The sequence below is a fragment of the Cynocephalus volans genome, chromosome 7 (genome assembly GCF_027409185.1).
Source record: "Cynocephalus volans isolate mCynVol1 chromosome 7, mCynVol1.pri, whole genome shotgun sequence".
In the NCBI taxonomy this organism is placed as follows: Eukaryota; Metazoa; Chordata; class Mammalia; order Dermoptera; family Cynocephalidae; genus Cynocephalus; species Cynocephalus volans.
Window position 1 is genome coordinate 70,549,718 of NC_084466.1, and position 8,893 is coordinate 70,558,610.

General features: G+C 37.8%; 1 pseudogene; it reads left to right on the plus strand.

Annotated features, from left to right (window-relative positions):
• Positions 1–8,565: 8,565 nt before the first annotated feature.
• On the plus strand, positions 8,566–8,645 carry LOC134382908 (U4 spliceosomal RNA; annotated as a pseudogene).
• Positions 8,646–8,893: the final 248 nt, after the last annotated feature.

Genomic DNA, 8,893 nt, shown 5'->3' on the forward strand with positions numbered 1-8,893 from the left:
AAAGGCAACGTGGCATTCTAAATTCAGCCTGGATGAGGGCCCCTCACTTGTGTGGTTTGGTTTTTTTCTACCACATTGCCCCTTGAGGTTACGGAATCGATTACAAAGAAAATATTTTGTTTCCATCACTTATGACCCATCATTTCATATATTTGTAAATAAGACACTTTGGAATGATATGAGAAATCAAAATCAGGGGAGCTAAATTATTAAAGTATTAGCTTCTTCATGATAATTATGACAATACCATTCCTGTTAATGAATCCAAAACAATGGCACAGACTCATGCAGCTCCTTGCTGTCAGTCCTTTATGTCTTGTTGGTTATCGCTTTGTCTTCACCATGAAAACTACAAGCCTGAATACAAAGGAATTCTGTGGTTTTAAAAGAGAGCCCTTTCTTAGTTAGAATACCATTCTGTCAGGAGCTAGCTGAAGATGCTTTGGGGGACTGCTTCAAATTGTTTAATAAATACACCGATAAAGACCTATTAGCAGCATGAAGGCAGTATTTGTCCATTGGCTTCCTGAATGAGATTCCTCTAATCTCATGTCACTGGTTAGTTATGTAAGCAACTAATCATCCCCGTTCAGGTAAGTTCTTAATCATTCAGAGGTACAGAGAACGTGATTGAGTATGCACGGCATTCAAATTTGTAGTAGTTTCAATTTCTGGTACTGTTTGGGCCGATTGATATTGGCAGCACCCTTTTGTATTATTTGCTTCAAGGAGGTTGGCTCCTATTTAAGAAAGTATCATAAGTTTTGACAAGAGTAAAAAAAATGTTTATATAATTCATCCAAAAACTTGTCAGTGATGCTATTCATATTTAGAAATTGAACTAATGGCAGGCAAGCTTACCAAGCATCTTTTGGTACAAAAGATATCCATTCTTAGAATGTGGCCTTAAGATCCGCCACGTTTTTTTAGTTGACAGGATGTTTAACACTTAAGTGATTGAAGGTGCTCACTCAAACCCTTTATGAAGACTTGCCGATTTAGAAGAAATGAATTGACATTGCAATGACCTTGAGAAAGGTGAAGAAAGGGAGGAAGAGGTGGTAAGTGGGAGAGACTTTTGCTCTCTGTCAGGATGTAAATTGGCAGGCCATTTTTAAACATTCCGTGAATGATCTAACTGTCATCCAATCTCAATAAAGAATCATCCTTTGTTGTGGGGAGACAAGTCAGGAAGCTCACAACAGAGTTAGCCATGGCCCATGGGTGGAGTTACATTTTTCATGTCACATTTCTTAGTACAAATCCAGACACGTCATAGGTGCTTGATGGCTCTCCACAGTGTGTATTAGCTAATCAATAAACAAACAAATTAACTAACTGTAGAATTTTAAATCAGGTGCCCTAATTAAAAATAAAAAATCCCACAAAGGATAATATAACACACACTTATGTAACCAACATCCTGAATTTAAAATATATCAGCAAAGATATGTAGGATGAACAAGTTTCTAGATCTAATGTAAAACACGAGAACTAAAGTTGATAAAATTTTATTGTATTAGGAAGTTTTGTTAAATAAGCATATTTAAGCTGCTTTTGTCACAAAAAAGTTATTATGCAAGATGATGGACATGTTAATCTGCTTCACTATAGTAACCATGATATTACGTAACTATAACATCATGTTGTAAACCTCAAGTATACACAATTAAAACCATTTAAAAATTAAAAAAAAAAATAAAAATATAAGCATTTTGTAATATTATCTTTAGGTATTTTTGATGAAATTGAGAATTACCAGAAAAAAGTCAAATATTTTTATATTCCCCTTCTCAACCTCAACCCTCTTCTCCCTTTTATACAGGAAATAACAGATATTCCTTTTCTAAGAACCAACATTGATTGGTATTTAGAGAAATTCAAAGAGATAGAATGGTCACGGCCTTCTGTTGACTATAATCAGAATATTTAGAGCACTTTCTGAGTTGTAAGGGAAGCCTGATAGTAATGACGGAGATTATAGGTTCAAAATATGAGGATATTACATGATCACCTTGAAACTTTAAAAACTGTGTGCATGTGTGATGTATGGTGTGAGTGTCACTGTAGATGCTCCTAAAAACTTCTTTCCCAGGTGCAGACTCTGAAACAAAGATACAAACTATGTAGTCAGATCTGTGAACATATCTTTCCACTTTACCCCTAAATGAATCATTTCAAGTTGAAGAATAAGAGGTACAAAAAGTGATAAAGGGACAGAAAATTCTAAGCTTTTTACAAAGCATTTAGGACATGCATTTTATAAAGCATTTAGGAAAGCAATCCTTCTTATCCTTCAGGTCTTATTCAAATGTCACTTTCTGAGGAGGCTTTCCCTCACCCTTCAAACCAAGTTAGTTACACTTGTTCACTCTCATTGTAAACTTTGCTTTCATATATTTTATTACAATTGTAATTATACTATTTTGTGAAATTATATTTGTTTATAGTTGGCTTCCCACTCTACTGTAACTTTCATGACAATAGGAATCATATCTGTTGTGTTCACAACCCCCCTACCCAACATTAACTATTTTTTGACAGAAACTAAGAAAAGAACAACTGAATGAATAAATGAAAAAAAAAACATAAGGAAGGAAGGAAGGAAGGAAGGAAGGAAGGAAGGAAGGAAGGAAGGAAAGAAAGAAAGAAAGAAAGAAAGAAAGAAAGAAAGAAAGAAAGAAAGAAAGAAAGAAAGAAAGAAAGAAAGAAAGAAAGAAAGAAAGAAAAAGAAAAAGAAAGAAAGAAAGAAAGAAAGAAAGAAAGAAAGAAAGAAAGAAAGAAAGAAAGAAAGAAAGAAAAAGAAAAAGAGGATTATTGAACAGTTGCATTGAAATCGTCCCCATGTTAGGATATTTAATGCAAATGCTTAGTTGTTGAATACTACATTCTTATTATTTCATCTAAGCCCAACAGTAAGGTTGGCCATCATTGTCTTGCCCTCAGATGAGTTCTGAGTCCAGACCTCTATCCTTGAAGACTCAGCCCAGCCTGATGACTTTATGATTCCTATATTTCAGGTTGATACCTTCTGCTGTCCCTGTGAGTTCCAAACTCTCAAAGGCTCAGAAAAATAATTCTCTAGCAAGTCTTATACCCATTTTAAGGATAGAAGTGTGGGAGGGAAACTGAAAACCTCAATAAGTGGAAAAGCCAGGATTAACCAAGCTAAGGAATCTTGAAGACCTAGATGGTCGGCATGTAATTCACTGTTGACTAACAGCAGCTCTCTGTCTGTCCTTCGATATCCTTCTTCTTTTTGGACAGTTTGATGGCATCCTTGAAAGAATATGAAGGTAACTTGGTTGAAGAAAATACCATGCACCATGAGAAAATATCTGTTCCTGAATTAGTTCAAGAACAGACACCAACTCTTCCCAGGAAAACGGAAGTTTTATCAATCCTTCTTGAGTTGATGATGAGGAGCTTTGGGGAGGGGGGATGGATTTGGGGCCCTGGCCTTACTCCTGCTCAGTAGCAGCTCTTCTATGGAAAGCTGGAACCTGACAGAGATGCAACTGGAAATCCACTTGCTCCTATTTCTCTTGACATTTAAAATTTTTGTGCTAAAATAGCAAAGGAAATAGCTCTTTCAATTATTCATTCATTCTACAACTTTTTCTTGAACTGTGCTAGGCTCTGGAGATACAGTGGTGAGCAAAATATACATGGTCCATGCCCCTATAAGTCTTCTACTCTAAAGGAGAAAGTTGAATTAATCAAATAATTTTAGAAGGGATTCAATTTAGGTGGATGGGGGGATCAGAGAAGTCTTCCTTGAAGAAATGATATTTCAGAAAAATATCATTTTTATAAAAATGATGTTTATTTCAATATCATTTTAATAAAATGATTTATAAAATGATTTGCTTTAATATCATTTATTTTTCAATGATAATATCCTTTCTTTATATAAAAAGAAATGATATTTGAGCTGAGAGATGATGGATGTGTAGGACTGGTTGCACAGTTAGGTTATGCTTGAGGAAGGGGGACTCACTCTGGGCCAGGGAACAGTATATATGGAGGCTTAGGGAGGAAAGACCGTAACATGTTGGAAGAAGACCAGGGTTCTGGAAGGTACTAAGCAAAGGAAAGAATGGCAGGAGATGATGCTGGAAAGATAGGCAATAGCCAGGTAATGCTGAATTCATAAGCATTGTTAAGGATTTTGAATTTTCTTCTAAGTGCAATGGGAAGTCATTAAAGGTTTTTGAGCAGATGTGATAAAACATTACTTAGGTTTTATATCACTCTGGCTGCTATGTGCAAATATGGGAGAATGTTTGGGAGAATGCAAAGAGAAGAGGAAAGGGGACGTACTTCGGCCATTGCACTAGTCAGACCAGATGCAATGATGACCTGGGCAAAGATGTCCCTGAGAACAGAGAGGAAGAGAAGACTCTGAGGTGTACTTGGAGTAAAAACGTGGTAAATCTGCTTGATGGGATTGTATGCCTAGGTAATAGGGAGGAAGAGTCAAGATGCCTCTCAGGTTTCTGTTTGAAGAACTGTGGTGACATTTATGAATTTAATGAGAAAAGAGCTGGCTCATGGGTGAGGAAGGCACGAGATCTCTAAGACACATTTCCAGAGAGAACACATTCCTGGCACAAAAGCACAGAAGCCACCATGGCCGATGACCTCCTCGGTTGAGTCTGCAGACAGCTGGAGCTGAGGTGCCCCTAGGTGCCATGGGTCTTTGTAACTGAAACATCCAATAACATTTTCCAACTTCAAGGAAACTGTGAGTTAAGCAAGTAGTTTAAGGAGAGAGAAAAGGACATTTTCCTTAGACTGGCTCTTTTCATTTGCCTGAAATATGTTTTTCCAGAATGAAATATTTGAGTAAGGATACTACGTAACAAAGTTCAAACTGTTTTCATTTCATCTTGAGCTGTGTTTCCACACTGAGATCCCCTTATTTCAGTTATTTTGAATTGCTAATCTTGAGTGCATGTTTTCTTCTAATGATCACTTTAATGCATAAATACCAAAGATCTATATGCCATACATGTTTGGGGTTTTTTTGTTTTTGTTTTTTAATCTACACCACTCGGTTTCCTTGTTAGTATGAAAAAAATAAAGGGTTGGCTGGATCTGAAAATATTTACTTTTTGTCTTTGAACTGGAGAGTGGCTTCTATGATATGTAATTAAATCAAGGGATTTCACACTGTGCTATAGCACACGACACAAGCACAACAACCTTGAGGAAGCTAATCAAAGATGCTCTGAGTTGTCTCTTGCTATCTTCGTCCACCCTGAAGTGGTATCTGGAAACTTGGAGAGCAGAAGCTCTATAGCTAAGTTTCACATGAGCTAGAAACTTCCAAACAACACATTGTTTTGTCTGTTAAAATCCCTGCAGTTAGAATATTCTTTAAATGAAAATAAATTGCAATCATTACTTGGGTTTTGAAACTTTTTCAACATAATTTCCATACTGTCCAAAAACACATGGCTTAGACCCATAAATATAATAAACACTTAGAACTTAATGCCACTGATAGGGGCTTATCTTTTCAGGCTCGTCTACATAGCCTACTAAATAATAATCCTAATTAGAGCCCTAATTATGTTTCTGCTCAGAGTATTTTTAGATAGCCTTAACATTTGATCTGTTTAGTCTAGTTTTACAGGTGGCAATAGATTAAAAACAGGTTTTAAAATAAGATATGACTATTGAATTTCTAATAATAGGTGATTGTGGTCCCGGAGCCGCTTTTTATTCAGTGACGCATGGAACAAACCTTTGATGATGGTCATTGTGCCCACACACCCTATCCCTACACAGGGAAAAATAGGCCACCCTTTGTAGTCAGTGCCTCATTTCTCCCGTATACACTTCAGCCCTTTCAATTCAGGAGCTTGGGTTTCTTTCATTCCTTTCCTCTAAAATAACCTACCTTTTCATTTCTGCTCAAATCCTCTGGTTACATGCTCCCAGGGACACTGTCCTGATGTTACCTCCATAGCCTTGCTGCCCTTTAACAAAAAAGTCCCATGCTTTAAATGTGGTTCCTCAAACTTGAGTGCGCATATGACTCACCGAGGCACTCATAAGAAATGCAAATTTATAGTCTGCACTGATGACTTTCATTTCTTTTTGCCTTTCAGGGGTCTGGGAACCTATATTTTAAACAAAACAACCCAGGTGGTTTTGGGATGGATTTTGAGAAACGTTGCTTTACGAGGCTCATTTTTTTAAATTTCCAAATACACAATTTCAGATTTTCCATCATGATTATGGCCGTTTTCCAGGAATGGCATGAATCCTGTAATTCTAAAACATTGTGTAAATATATAAATATAAGGTGTTATTATTATTATTCTTAATATTTGTCTAGGATAAATGTGGCTTCACCTCACATCAACCTGACTCTGTTCTCACTTTACCAGGTAGAAGAAGAGAAGGAAGGGAGCAGCAAGACTTAACACAAAGGCGAGGAGAGACTTTCCAGGCATGTGCACTGTGGTTGGGCTTGAGGTAGATTGTAGCTCTATTATCCCCACTCAAGAGTTGTGCTCAGTCTCACGGTGGCCCCCTGAAGCTCTGATGATTCTGATGCAGGTGGGCCACAAGCCACACCTGGCAAACAAGGCATACAGAACCTCTCCAGTTGCCTGACTTTTAAGATTCCAGGCTCTTTTCATCCAAGAAGTCACATAATACCCAGAGTTCAGCTTGACCATGACCATAGAAGACCACTATGCCTGCTAAGTGGTCAATTCCATTGTCAAAAGCAGGCAACTCTAAGAGCAAGTAAGGGTTTACATTTTTATTGCAAGGGCAAAATCAGGATTGCTCCACAGCTGCCCAGGGCATAAGCAACGTTTCTGGGAATGATGACCTCGACTGACGGTGGTTTTCAAAGCCAAAAGCTTTGGCAGCGTAAAATATCAATTTAAGCCATGGTAACAAGATGTTTTAGTTTAGCACTAAATGGTGCTTGACTCATTACTTGAGCTTAAGCACATTCTACAGAATGTGCCCTGAGTAATGGTACCTCTTACGCTCTGCACCATTGATCAAGCGTGAGTCAGCCACTCACTAATATTTATCCACAAGCATTTGTTGAATATTTGCTATGTACTAAGCAAGAAAGAAACAGAGAATAATGAAAAACAATCTTGGCCCTCAAGAAACAAACCCTCTTGTTAAGAAAACATTCTGCTTGAGTGCGTGATATGTGCTACTGTAGAAAGAAGTGTGGGTGACCAAGAGGTCGGGGAAGGGCAGACAGAGAGGAGAAAGTAAGCAAAGAGGGCTTCCCAGAGGAGGGGGCACTTGAACTGAGTTTTGAAGGACAGATGGAAGTTAGCCACGAGGATTAAGTGCAGATGAGGTAGGGCTGACATCCTGGGCAAACACTTTGTTTTCACATACGGAAGCTAAAAAGAATATAGCTCAGTTTAAAATGCAAATTATTTTTCAATACTAATGAAGAGGAGAGAAGTTACATCAAAGTGAAACCTATAAATTACGCAAAGAATCTAGTCTTTCTCCTGTAGGCTATGGAGAGCTTTTGAAGGATATTAAGTAAGGGATAAATATGGTAGAATTTGAGTTCTTTTGTTTATTTATTTGCTTCCGTGAACACTTATTACAAATCAACTTTGTACTAAGCATTGTGCCATACTGAGAATACAATGCTGAAGAAGACAGAAATGGCCCCTTGTGCACAGGGAGATGAAATTCTGATGGAAAAGGCACACAATAAACGGGTGAACAACAAAAGAAAAAAATTACAGGTTGTGGTAGTGCTAAGGGGAAAATTAAAATGTATATGTGAGAATAATGAGGGGTGTTCATTTTGTTAAAATGGCTAGGAAAACTTCTCTTATGACCTGATATTTATGTTGAAGGATGACAAGGAGCAAATTAGAATTTGGGTTCATTCATTCGTTTACTGATTTCCTTCAGTTAAAATTTATTACATGAGGATTCTGGAGTGATAAGGGAGAAGGGAGAAGAACTTGGTGAAGAGAGCTCTAGGCAGTGGGGAAAGAAAGGCAAGAAAGAGCTTGGCCTAAGAACTGGCAAAAGACCAGAGGGGCAGGTGGATGGTGGACAGACAGGGGACCAACAAGAGATAATGTGGGAAGGTGGATGGTGGGAAAGCATGGGAGTCTTAAGTAGAGTGTGGCATGCCTTGATTTACTTCTTTAAATGTATTCTGGCAGCTGTATGGAGAGGAAGAGGTTGGGATGGGGTAAGAGTGAAGCAGACAGATTAGCTGGGAGGCTATTCAGCGGTGCATTTGAGAGGTGAACTTGACTCAGACAAGGCAATGGCCATGGAGATAAGGAGAAGTTTTGGAGTTTGCTCTGGACACAGTCAAGGGAGATAGAGAGCCTTATGAAAATCATACCGTAGCTTACACACCTCATGACCCAGCTGGATAATTATTGCCAGCACCAAGCCTAGAAGCCAGGTCTTCTCTCGCTTTGGCAGTATTTTTTCATTATGTGATGCAAACTCCGAAGAGTCAAATGATCTGTAAAGTTTGGGCAAATACTTTCTTTGCTCTGAGTCAAATCCTTTCTATTTGAGATACTGTCAAGCTTTGTGCAGTGGCAGTAACTTAGCCAGTCAAGTTTATCCGAGGCATGATTATTGCTAATTGAAATACAGTCAAGAAGAATAACACATCAGTGACATGGATATTCCAAGTAAAAAGGAAGGAGAAAAAAGTGAGCAAGCAATTATATACAGTTTTGTATTTTTCTTATCATCATTAATTTTTCTATTCATAAATGGTTTTATCTGGAACATATTAACCCAGATGCTTTTGTTATATCAAGATGTGCAATCAGTTATCAGTAAACTCAACTATTTCCTTTTCAGGGCCCAAGAGGGTGCCAGCTAAGTGCCAACTGCAGGACAGAAG